This window comes from Eucalyptus grandis, chromosome 1 (genome assembly GCF_016545825.1).
Source record: "Eucalyptus grandis isolate ANBG69807.140 chromosome 1, ASM1654582v1, whole genome shotgun sequence".
NCBI classification, from domain to species: Eukaryota; Viridiplantae; Streptophyta; class Magnoliopsida; order Myrtales; family Myrtaceae; genus Eucalyptus; species Eucalyptus grandis.
This window is the reverse complement of record NC_052612.1, coordinates 16,133,865-16,147,421: the sequence shown is the minus strand read 5'-3', so window position 1 is coordinate 16,147,421 and position 13,557 is coordinate 16,133,865. Positions and strand designations below refer to the sequence as shown.

General features: G+C 39.3%; 1 protein-coding gene and 1 long non-coding RNA gene across 2 annotated transcripts in view; both read left to right on the top strand.

The window, feature by feature from the left end:
- The window catches only part of LOC104432108 (bifunctional purine biosynthesis protein PurH), a 106,799-nt gene that overhangs the window by 69,397 nt on the left and 23,845 nt on the right, over nt 1-13,557 (top strand). The window lies entirely within an intron of this gene.
- LOC120291557 lies at nt 3,895-4,728 on the top strand. The gene is made up of 3 exons (XR_005549705.1): nt 3,895-3,950; nt 4,411-4,440; nt 4,523-4,728. It is a non-coding gene; the product is annotated as an uncharacterized LOC120291557 (long non-coding RNA).

Below are 13,557 nucleotides of genomic sequence, written 5' to 3'. Positions count from 1 at the left end.
ACTCCAACTCGTTCGTTCTCCCTGATTGATCTGATTTTGGTCTTTCACACTATCAGCCCTTTGTAAAATCCTAACCAGCGACACGGGACTCGAACCGCTAATAACAGGTTGGGCCGGAACTTGTATGGGTTGTGGAATTGCACTAGTGTGACCGCTATTAGTCACATTCGCTTGATTTGGCACTCCCATTCTTGAAGTCAGATCGGTAACCAAATTGATTAACAAAGGAGTCAAGATGTTAAATAAATGACTAGCCATATGATTGGCTAGATCATTTTGTTGCTCTTCAAACATCTTTTCATGGTGGCCATCATCGTTGAATTCAGCGCCAACTCTCTTCTCTGGTCTTCAGACAATTCTCATGAAATGTCTCCAGAATGATCACTTGTATTGATGCCATCAAGTCTGCATTTTGACTAGAGACATCGGAAGGAATAGTTCTTTTTCCAACATGCTGTGGACGAATTATCCTCGCCGGCAGAGGAGCGACTCTCCCAATTCCTTATTTTTGCCATCAACATCTCCTAAGAGCGCGGAACACAATGGTCTCATCGGGTGTGCCAAAAAGATGTTCGCTGAGGAAAGTTCTCTCGATAAAATCTTTCACCGAAGAGGTAGGCCTTCGGCTTTATTTTTTGAAATGAGTTCTATGTCGCTCCGAAAAGGAAGGGGAAAAGTGCCAAAAAAGTCATAAACCTTTTGCCTTTGTGCCAATTTAGTCATAAATCTTTTTTTGGTGCCGATTCAGTTTCTAAACCTTTTAGTTGTTAATTTAGTCCTTTCCGCCAATTTTATGGATTTGCTGATTGGACGCCGGTCATGACGTGGCATGATCGCCGCCGATGTTGACAACTTTTAATAATATTTTAATATTTTTTATTTTATTTTTTAAACTATTTTTTAAATACTTTTAATTTTTTATTTTTTTATTTTTTTCCTCCAAACTCTGGCCGCCGAGGTCCGGCGACCGCCGTGAAGCGACCACCGCCGAGGGCGAGGGCGAGCCTTGCGCCCGCCGGCCATGGGCGAGGCTCGCCGCCAAATCCGGGCCGAGGCCGGGCGAGGGTGAGCCTCGCCCATGGCCCGATCCGGCGAGGCGGCCATGGGCGAGGCTCGCCCTCACCGATCCGGCGAGGTCGAGCTCGCCCTCGCCACCATGGGCGAGGCTCGCCTCGCGATCCGGCGAGGCTAGCGAGGGCGAGCCTCGCCCATGGCCCGATCTCGGCGAGGTCGGGCGAGGGCCAGGCGAGGCTCGACTCGCAGATCCGGCGAGGCGAGCCTCGCCCATCGCCCATGGCCTGATCCGCGAGGCGCCCATGGGCGAGGCTCGCCTCGCCGGATCCGGGCAAGGTCGAGCCTCGCCGGCCCTCGCCCTTGCCGATCGCCGGGACGGCCGGTCGCCGGACCCGCGACCGGGCCGGAAGGAAAAGACAAAAATAAAAAAATAAAAATAAAAATTTAAAAATATTTTTAAAAATATTAAAATATTATTAAAAGTTGTCCACGCCGCCGATCGCCACGCCGCGCCGGCCGGTGTCCAAGCAAAATCCGGTCAAAATTGTCGGAAAGGACCGAATTGGCACAACTTAAAAGGTTTAGACTCGAATTGATACCGAAAAAGGTTTATGACTAAATTGGCACAAATGTAAAAGGTTTAGGACTTTTTGGCACTTTTCCCGAAAAGGAAGCAACTTGTCTAAAGTACAGGCAAAAGTAAAATGCAGGAAAAATAGGAGAAAAGTAAAGGTGCAATTGAATGTAAAAGTGCAATAAAAGGAAAGATAACAATTGAAACAAATGATCGATTGTCGATTTGGCAAAAGGTCCATACATTAATGCATCTTCGGCTATTTATAGTGGTAATCCACAGGTAACTGCCTTTTTACGATTACCATTTCGATATCTACAATGTTTTAGAAGCCTCGGCTCTTTATTGGTAACTGCCTTGCCTTGCTGATATTTCCGCTGGTACCGGCTCTTGTAATCGCTTCCATTCTTATGTTGTCGGTTTCGGCAAGTTCCTTGTAGCATTGTTCGAGATCCCTACTTGTTGAGTGTTGGCATCTTGGCCCACTCTCCGTGGATTCCCTGTATTAGACCTGCTTTACTCTCCTCGGCTTCTGAAGCCCAGTAAACTAATTTGGGCGCCAACAATTGGTGACAAAAGAGTAGCTCTCTACATCTTAAGTATTTTGTGAAAGTAAAACGTCCCCATGCTGACAACCCTAAGTCACCTTCTTTCGAATTTAAAATCCAACTTTTCCAATTACTCCTTTTCATTTTGACTGGGACCTTTTTTTTTCCTTTTCGTTGAAGACTAGCACTTTTTTTTTGGTCTGTCGAAGACTAGTACTTTAGAAAGTTAGAAAAGCATACCCTGGTGGGTGGCGGCGCACTCTCAGTTTTTTAAATCCCCTTGTAAAAATACTATATGTTTTTAATCCCCTTTTAAATTTACTATATGTCCCAAAGTAGTCCATAATCTATTAAATTCGTAATTTAAAATTAAGGGACTATTTTGTATATATTTGTAATTCCGCCAGTATTGCACTATACAACATTTGATTTAGCATTTCCTTCAGATAATCGATGCAATTCAGAACGTGCTTATTTTAGCTTTACACAACCTCCTTTCGATAATAAGTTCTCTACAAACTCTTCTTGAGTGGTTGGATAAGAAAGATGAATTGGGGACGTGAAGAGAGCTAACAGAGCAAGCTCTTTCTACCACAAGTTATTGGAAGTAGGGCTTTAATCATCATGCTCGGGAATCGGTTCTTTTTAAAGCCTGTTGCAGTGTCATTTTCCCAGAAAAGCTTGTTGAACTCTTTAGTGAGAGTGAAAACTCTAGCCATCCCGGTACTCACCAATCTTTTTTTTTTTTCTTTTTTTCCTTTCGCTAAATTTATTGTTTCTATTCTAACTCCTATTCTTATATTTTTGCCATCTTCTTACTGAGCATGAAAGACTGAAACTCACGTCTGAACCCCAATCTCCCTCTTCATGTGAAAAGGGTAGTTAATGGAGTAAAACCCCAGTGGTTGGTACTCACCAATCTAGCTACCGAGCTTTATCCTCAGCTACTATTCTTCTCGGCTCATTCTCGCTCTCATCACCTATTAGTCAAACAACTCCTCACTGGTCCAGTCAACACTATTTTCTCACATCCACCTCACTCTCCACCACACACCCACCAATGCGCCGCCTCCTCCTCCTCCTCGCGGCGACGGCGGCCACCCTCCTCCTCTTCTGCCCGGCGGCAGCGTCGTCTCCCCACTGACAAATCCCTCTCCAACTGCACCGGAGTCTTCAGCTGCGGTCCCCGTAAACGTCTCCTACCCCTTCACCGGCGGCGACCGCCCCTGCCCACTGCGGTCCGCCGGAGTTCCGCCTCAGCTGCATCGACGGCTCCCCGGAGCTCACCGCCGACTTCCTCACTTACCGCGTCCTCGCACTCGACCAGGCTGGCCAATCGCTCACGCTCGAGAACCGATCTCTACAACAACACCTGCCTGCAGCAGTACGCCAACACCACTCTTAACTCCACCATCTTCACCTTAGCTAGCGACGACCAAGACTTGACCTTCTTTATGGTTGTTCGACGCCCATGATCGCCAAGCCCGAGAATCTGTTCAATTGCGAGATCAGTGGGACCGTGACGAGCAACTATTATTTGATCGGTGCTGTCGCAACTGATCCGATTCTTAACGTGAGCAAGTGTAATGTGAGCGTCACGGTCCCAATTCTGCAATCCGCGGTGATCATGCTCACCGCAAACTGGTCGGCGCTCAGAGAGGCTCTGATGGAGGGTTTTGCGGTGAATTACTCGAATCCGTACGAGGATCAGTGCGTGATGTGTGGTGGGATTGGTGGGGGAGTGTGGGTTTGACTCTGATCAGGGGCTTCTATTTGTATTTGTGGTGACCAAATTTGTTCCACATCCACTGCAGGTACTTCAGTTGACCACTTTCTGTTCGTTCAAATGAATCGGATGACAGGCTGCGGAATTGCTGATCTGAAACTGACATATATTTTCTTATCATGCATGCTTGTTTCCCCCTTGCACCTTTTACTTTAGTCAAGGAATAGCCCCATAGCAGAGAAGCTTTTTCAAAAAGCTCGAGATTAGGACAGATAACTCCCTTTTTTTAGGTACATGGAAAAGGATGTGGCATTCCAATCCCATTGAAGGCAGAGGGAGTTACTCGAAATAGATTAGTATCACATTATGGATAGTTTACGAATGATTTCCTACATAGAAAGGACTTCATGTCTTGAGTATGATTTGAAAACGCAGACAAGGTTTTCACTTTCTGGGTGTTTGCCATGGGCAATGCCTGCATATACTCAATTTCACCAGATTCTTGTAATTGTAGTCAATCATGGAAATAATAGATTTTCCTTTTCCAGGATCCAACATTTGGAGAAAACTTCTCATAGGTAAACATCTCTTTGACATCATTGAATTTGTATCTCTTGTTTGGGAAATCGCTGATATCTTTTAAGGGATTGAAAATGACAGGTGGAGCGCCTGTTATTGGTGTGTCAATATTTGCAATTGCCATCATTTTCACATGGAAGGTTCTACTCTTCAAGAACAAGAAAGATCACGAAGTTGAGCAACTGATAGGAATCCTTGCTCCGAGAAGATACCGATATATGACATTTGAAGAAAATGACAAAAATCATTTTCAGAGAAACTTGGTCAAGGAGGATTCGGTGAAGTGTATAAAGGAAAGACTAGAGATGGTTGTTTTGTGGCAGTGAAAATTTGAAAAGAGTTGAAAAGCAGCCCAAAAGAATTTATCAATGAAGTTGTGAGCATTAGTAGAACTTCTCACATTAATGTTATCACTTTAGGTTTTTGTTACGAAGGGAAGAAGAGAGCTATAATATTTGAGTACATGCCTAATGGTTCGTTGGATAAGTTCATATATTCGGGAAAAGCTTTAAATATGACTAGTTCCTTGGAATGGAAGATACTATATAAAATTGCAATTGGCATTGCTCATGGGCTAGAGTATTTGCACCGAGGCTGCAATACCAGAATCTTGCATTGTGATATAAAACCTCATAACATCTTGCTCGATAGAGAGTTTAACCCCAAGATTTGGATTTTGGCCTTGCTAAACTTTGTCATGGACGAGACTGCTGTATCAACTCTTGGCATGGGAGGAACGCCGGATTTATTGCACTAGAAGTTGTTTGTCGAAACTTGGGGAGAGTCTCTCACAAGTCTGATGTTTATAGTTACGGAATGTTGGTTCTTGATATGGTATTCCTAAAAAATCATGACATCAAAATGTCCAGCAGCAGTGAAATGTACTTTCCGGAATGGATTTATAGGAATTTAGAGCTCCTCAAATTGCCGATGAATGTGACAGGGGAGGAGGAAGTGCTGGCGAGGAAGATTATCATTGTGAGTTTGTGGTGCATTCAAACTAGTCCATTTGATCGACCACCAATTCAGAAGGTGATAGAAATGTTGGAAGGAAGCTTTGAATCATTGCAAATGCCACCGAAGCCCATCTTGTATTCTCCATCACAAGAAATGTCGCAACACTGGGAAATGACGATGTCAAATTCTAATGAGAGCCATGAGGAGGACAGGATATTGAATAATTTAGAGGAAAACAACAATTGATGATAAAGTTGTAGTGCATTTATGACATAAGTCCTTGAGGTAATTGTCATGCCTTAGTTTAGGTTGAATATGTCTGTGATATCCGGGATTTCCGTATTTATAATTATGTAATATTCAGAAATTCATGTTATGATAATAATACTTAGATTTTGAGCTAAGTATTATTTGCCTTAGTATTCAAACGAGCACACGGAAACTTTAATCGAATTGTAAACGCTCATGGATGAGGCCGGTAATTTTCATGAATGTAAATCGCTTCGGGTTCAATGTGTGAACCAAATTATGTGTGTACTAATAATAGAACGGTATTACTTAAATTACTATAGTCTTACTAATTAATGATTGTTATTAATCGCATAAGTTTTAGTTAATTGATAATAATATTGTTGAATAATTTATGTTAATAGTGCTAGAAGAAGGAGTATGTTCTGCTTACTACATTTTCTTCATTGAAAAATTTATTAGTTAGAATTAGAAGTGCCGAATGTTTTTGAACAAAGCTTGCATGGCCATGTGTCTTACAAAGTAAGATTTTGTGGCTAAATTCTTCCTACATCTAAATTAAGTGATAATTATTCTAAGATGACTCATTTTCTTCATGCATTCCCCTTGGCCACGTGGAAGGGCCTTGCTTTGCATCATTGCCACATTAAGCTAAAGATTTATGCAAATTTACACCTAGCATTGCAAGAAATCAAATTATCTTAATTAAATTTGACAGAACTCATTTTACTTTGTCAAAGACCCATTTTTCGTCTCTTTCAAAACTCAAATAGAAGCTGCATGTGTTAGTTTTGCTTTTCAATCTAAGAATTTAGAGAGTTTTGTACTCAAGTGCAATTAAGGTGGTAAAGACAGTCGGTGGTTTGTGGTTTGCGTTCATTCGAGGTAAATGAAATTTCTAGGGTTAAGTTAGCTTAAATCTACTTAATTACTTCTATCTTAATTGGTTGGGTGACAGGTGAGGTCTTCAAGTGGGTATGGTGATTGTTAAGGGCTTGATAATTTTGTAAGTTCATTCTGCTTCGCCTTGGTTCGTTCTATTTCGTTCTATGTGATTCTGGGTAGTCATAATGTGCTCATTTTGCCATCTTTGTCTTGGTAACTTATTTCATGTTCGTTCTACTCTTTCTACCTCATTATGGGTAGTTAGAATCTGGGCATTCTACCATCCTTGACTTGATAACCCATTGTATGTTTGTTCTGTTTCTTTCTGCCTTATTCGGGTAATTAGAATTTGGTCATTCTTCCATCATTGACTTGATAACCTATTGCATGTTTGTTCTGCTTCATTCTACTGGAATTCTACCAGTCAGAATCTATTTGTTTCACTTGTTTTTACTGGAATTTCCCAAGATAGAATTTGTCCATTTGTGAGTCTGCTCAAATCTATTCATTGGTGAGTCTATTCATTTGCTGAATTTGCCAACTTGTGAATCTATTTGTTGAATAGTTTGTTTATTGGTTTGCAGACTTTATTGAATTTGAATCCACTCATTGATCCGTTTATCTATTGACTCTGTCCATTGCTAAATCTATCCATTTATAAGTTTGTTCATTGTTGATCTGTTTCTTTTGTTCTATGAGCTATTATCAAGCCAAAAATTTACCCTTTTAATTGTTCAGACTTCACGATCGAATGTATTTGTTCACCCGCACTAAAAATGTACCCATTTGATTTACCAGATTTTGATGTCCGTAACCCGCTCAATGTTTAGACTCAAATATATCCATTTGATTTACCGCTTATTGATGTCCGTAACTTGCTCAATATTTAGACCCAAAACATATCCATTTGATTTACTAGATTTTGATGTCCGTAACTACTCCGATGTCTAAACTCAGAATGTACTCATTTGAATGTCCAGACTTTAATAAATAGAATATGTCTGTGTGTTATTCCACATGTGGTTATTTGACAAATGCACTAAATTGAGTTGAGATATGTGTGCTATGCTTGAGAGTATGCATATATTATGGCTTGAATAAAGTTAATGTGATTCCGTCACTTGTATAGCGGTGAGTCATGATGCCCGTGTGTCGGGATGCCTCGGGAGTGTTTCGGGATGACTGAGTCAAGATACCCATGGGTCGGAATGCCCTGTGGTGGAAATTTGCAAGATGTCTCAAAGTTGAGATGCTCCGTGTGTCGGGATGCCCCGGGAGTGTTTGGGAGGATGAAGCATTAATGAATGTAATGCATTATCATTGGTAGAAACCAAATCATTGTGTGAAACATGATGTGCACATGCATAAGTCCGGGATGGACGGTCTGTTGGTTAACAATTTTTGTGGTAGATGAACATGAAAGGTAAAGTCTATTTATGTTTGCATCATACTTATCGGATGATTATACCTTCATTTTGTGTATATCAGGTCAAATGGTAAGATGATTTTTCTAACTTAAAACTAGAGATTTCATTTACTGGGCTTCGGCTCATCCCTTTTATTTTTCACACGTGTAGGATGGACACCGCTCAACTCTTGTACTATGGAGTCCTTGTGTATAATGAAGCTTTTTGATGAAAGTGTGCTTGAACTAGAGTATGGAATAATATATACCAAGTGTAGTTCTACAATATGGGTTGATATAGGAGGCTTCAAGGAGTCGGTTCCTTTAGGGTTTGTTACTTGGTACTGAAATCTTGATGGAAAGTTAGTCAGTTTGTTGAGTAGCTTCAATCTGGACGTTGAGACGTAGTAGAAGGAGAAGTTATCGACCAGAACTCAGTTTGAAACGTTTATATAGGCAGACTTTTTGAAATTATAGTATAGTCTAGAGATAGGTCTCCTATCCCTACTTAGACTTTTGTCTTTTGCTCGAAATGTAATGAAGTTATGAACTCAATGTGGTATAAATAAAAAGAAGCAGAAGTATGTTTGTTCTAATTGTGAGGCTCTAATCATTAAAAGAATATTTGCAAATGTTTGTTTTTGCTTCCCATGTTAAAAGAAATCACTAGTATAACAATATGTATCGAGTGACGTCTAGGGATGTCACAATGTCGTTCATAGAGTTGCCATGAAAGTAGAGATGACGGTTTTGTTATAATTGTCTACATATTGTACTCTTGCAAACATTCACGTCGAGATCAATATTTAGAATAATATAACGAATATAGTTTTATATGCATGTGACATTTGCCAGTTTAAACATAAAATTAGTGTGAATGAGACCACATTTTCTAGATGCGTGACACGTCAAAAGCATCTAATTCGTAAATAATCAGTTGGGGAAGATGATAGGAAGAGATGCACACTCTCATAATTGATAATCCTACAGGAACAGCGGTTCATTACGAAAATTCCATAATTAAAAGAACCAACCCCCAATAATATTTTCCGAAACAATACTGAGTCTTTGCCATCGAAATTTCTTTTTTGAATAATACACTGTCACCTTTTGACCATGCATTTTGGCATTTTTACAAGCATTAAGCACTTAAAACATTGCAGCCCGCTGAAAGGGCTGCCAACAATAAGAAATTAAGATCTAGACACAATTGACTATATTTGGGCGAATATGCTGTCCAAAATAAGGAAAATTGTTCAAAAAGTCCAAAATCTATTGGCCATTTTAGTTTTAAATCTTTGATGAATAGCCAATTTAGTTTTTTTGGCCAACGCTGGGAAATTATTGACGAGACGACAGTAATTCTACGTGACATGGCCAGATTTGAGTCAGCTCATGGGCCTTGTAGGGTGTTTTATAGCTCTCAATGCCTATGTAATGAACAAGAAAACAATATGGTTCATATAAAGTTAAGCAAAAAAAAAAAAAAGCAAATGAATTATGAGAATAAATCTCATCGATCATATCTTTAGAAATGCAACATGGCGTTCGGTTGAAGATTGAAAAGCTCAATTTTTTAAATTATATATATATTCCATCTTTCAGATTTTCCTCTCTGGGAGAGTCTCGGGATGAAAGTGCTTTTACCTGTCTCAGAGAATTCCCGGATCAAACTGGCTATCAGTATAGGCCGAAGGGGCCAAACCCAACTGGAGTAGACGAAAATGGAAGAATTAAAACAAGATGAAGAGACTATTGCAGAAGGGAAAAACCAGAGCAAATGCTCAGGCTCACGGCCACAGCCTGTCTCCTTCGATGATGATTCCAAATCCTATCAAATCATCCTCGAGAGACAATCACTGTAAGTCCTGGCCAGCCGTCGCTGCAAGGGACTTGGCAAATCCCATTGAAGAATCGAGCTTGGAAGCTGAGGACGGTCATGAGAAGATGTTCCGGACAGCTCCTCTGAATCAATCATCTTCAACTGCTGAGAAACCACCATCGGCTAATTTCAAGATGCATGGTGGATCTGACACTGATGAAGATACGGGATCCGCAACTTCTAATCCATGTGCAGCAGGGTGAAACAAGAGGCAATCCCATATTTCAACATCACGAAGAGTATCTTTATACTGATGATCTCCCATATCATAAGTGGCCAGAGAGATTGCAAGCGTTCTTTTGCTTAATTGGCCACCAAAGTCCTTAGCATCAGAAAGTTCGTCATTATTATATTCTTTCGACGGTTGTTAATAAATTCAGTGGAAGCCGTCGAGATCGGTGGACGTCTCTTTCTAAAGAGGACAAGACAGCCTTCTGGTCCCACAAGAGTTCAATCAAGTGATCCGAATTCTCCATCAATTTTTCATCGATAAGCCAGAAATTTGGAAAAAAATAGAAAAACAATTTTTTTTCTTACAAGAGAAGAAATCTTGACAAACGCTCCAAAGAAATGCTGAAGCTCTCTACATGAGTCTTGTTGGTGTCCCTATCTATTCCGAAGTAGATAGCTATATTGGTTGAAAGATATTTTCAAAATCAAAAGGATAAGTGCATTGAAAATTCTAAAACTTATCATGAAAGTAGTAATTGAGTTTTAAAATTTCAAAAGTACAATCCAGTCATAAAAATTATCACAAAGTGCAATTGAGTTCTAAAATTTTCTAAAGTGTAATAAAGTCTCAAAACTTATCAAGTCAGTATAATCAAGTCTTTTTCATTAACTCCGTCTAACTTGACAAGATAAATACTATGAAGTTTAGAACTTAATTACATCAACTTTACTAGTCTCGTGACTTGATCGCACCAACTTGACAAAATTCAGACTTAATTATAATTTTTGAAAGTTTTAAGACTTAATTGTGAAAGTGCTAGTAAGAACACCTAGAGCGGGGTGAATAGGTGTTTAAAATAAACCTTGGCAAATATATACGGAATAAAATAAATTTCGAGCAAAGTTTGAATAAGGATCGGAGTCTGACTAAACGAGCCATCAAACTTTTGGTAGATATTCAGAATCTGTTATGCAATAGAATAGACTTTTGAAATAATCCGTAAGTACGCAACAGACTTAAATATGAAGAGTTAAAAGAAGAGAATGTTGTACACAAAATTTATAGTGGTTCGGCTTAAATCAAGTCTACATCTACTCTCCCACGCTAACAGCCTTATGGTTGGATTCCACTATGCGATCAACAAGAGATTACAACTTTGAGTGTAAACACTCAAAGGGTAGATCACACTATCTCACTAAGTCACTCTTTTGGTATTTCTCTTACGATCACAAACGTTTAAGCTCACCAAAACAAATGTATGATCGAAGGTCGTCATACTTTGGAATTATAAATTCTATGCTCCATCTCTTACTTGCTCATCGATCCTTAGTCTCCTTAAATACCCCTCCACCTCCAACCTAGCCATTGGACAGATATCTAGACATCCGTCTTCCAATTTACCCATTGGACAGATCTGTATTTAGAAGATTTAGTAGCCGTTGAGTGACAGAAATAGAATCCTGTTGATTATGATCACCCATACATACAGAATCTTAGTTTCCATAAGTAGAGATTCTCCGTTTAGAAAGTTATTGTCATTAATATCCAATTGTCAATCAATTAGATTGAGTCAATCAAATCTATCTTGATGTAGAATCCAAACCAGATCACTAACCGTTATATGTTGGGGCTTGTGTTATGTTTTGTTGTTGTCTCGCTCGAACATGTTTCATTCGAGTCCTGCTATGTTCCGAACTTGTGTCTCATTTTGACCTTGTCACATTCTCGACTTGTGTCTCGCTTCTATATGTAAAGTCTGAGTATGTTCTATCAAAAGTAAAGTATGAGTGTTTTTTCATCTAAAATAGACTTTACAATCTAGACATAAGTCTGAACATATTCTGCTTTTGAACATATTTAGCTTTTCGACACACCAATACGGCTTCAACATAGAGTCTATCTTCCTTTTCTTCCAAGTATAGATTCTCGACAATATCATTTACATGTTTTATCATCTACATAGTCTATTACTCAAACCATTAAACACGTTAGTAGCCTTTGATTTATTTTGTCATCTTCAAAATATCATAAGGGATTTCCCTAACAAATTGTACTTTCATGACAAATTTTAAGACAAAGTTTTAGAACTCGATTACACTTTCATATACTTTCATGACATGTTTTAGATTTCAAGTACACTTGTTCCAAAGTGAAATAGAAGAGTTGTTGAAGTGTAAACTCCAATTAGTAATCCATATTGCAATAGTAGAATTGTCTTTGAAGAAAAGCAATGAACGATTACTTGCGTGACAAAAGAGAGAATTTGATAAGGCCGGCTTAAAAGCCCGGCTTGAAAATCAAGTGCTCGCTCAAGGATTCCTCTTGGACATGCTGCAGCAAGCAGAAACAGCATCTCTGGAAAGTTTAGTTCTCAAATCTCCCGGATAAAGAGAAGGAAGATATGGACATCTTTGTGAAAAGATATTCCCAAGATAAAAACAAAAGACAGACGTTTCATCTGTGATCGCAAAGGATGCTTTGCGGAAAAAAAAAACAAAAAAAAACAAAAAGCCCTCAAGCCAAGGAAAAGGAATGCACATGTTGCAAACATTGAGAAGAAGACCGGAGTATTTTTCCAAGAAGATAATCTTGAATCAATTTTATACTTCTGGTCAATGATCCAGGTCCAGATGATAGCTTTGCTTCTTTCCCAAGATCCCAAAGTTTTTGTCAGACCTCTCATGCTCCCAAACCATGCATTCCCATTCACATCTTTCCTTCCAAACACGGCAAGCCCATTTCAGTTATTGCCCGCATAGACACTGGCGCAAATGTTCATTTCTTTGATCTTACAATTCTTCCACAAGAAAATTGGTAAATCCCAAAGCCATCACAAATTAGGAAAGTTCGAAAAGTCTTAAACTATTGCTAGTCCTAAACCTTTTAATGGTGCAAATTTAATCTTAAATATTTTGATTTAATGTCAATTCAGTCTTTCGACTAACTTTGCGGGATATTGCCGACGTAGACATCGGGCTGGCTTACGTGGCATTGCCGACACTAACATGGATAAATCTTAATAATACTTTAATATTTTTTGATTATTTATTATTTATTATTTATTTTGGTCTTTCTTTTTTCCTTTCTTATTCCTATTCCGGCACCAGCCACTACCACGGCAAGTTAGCCTTGCTCGATGAGTGTCATGTCTACATCCATATAGAGAAGTAGCCACAAATAATCCATTATAATCATAAAATCGGAGTTACGGCTCTAATGTTTTCCACACTTAGGTCTGTTCGCTTTGCAGAAAAATGATTTCCGGAAAATGTTTTCCGATTTTCCGGTGTTCTTTCATGGAAAATGAACTAGTTAAGGAAAATGTTTTCCATCATTGAAAAACATCCTTAAAAGTAAAGAAAATGTTTTCCACTTGCATTTTCTATAATTTCTTCCATCTTGCTTCTTTTTACCAATACATTTTCGTTTTTATTTTTATGCTTTCTTTTTCTTTTTTTCTTCTTATTGTTGCACTTTCTTTCTCTCTATCTCTACCTCCATCCTCTCCACCACGGTTTCCGTTCTGCCATCCCGCCTGAGCGGCAAGTGCTCTCCTTCGCACCGGG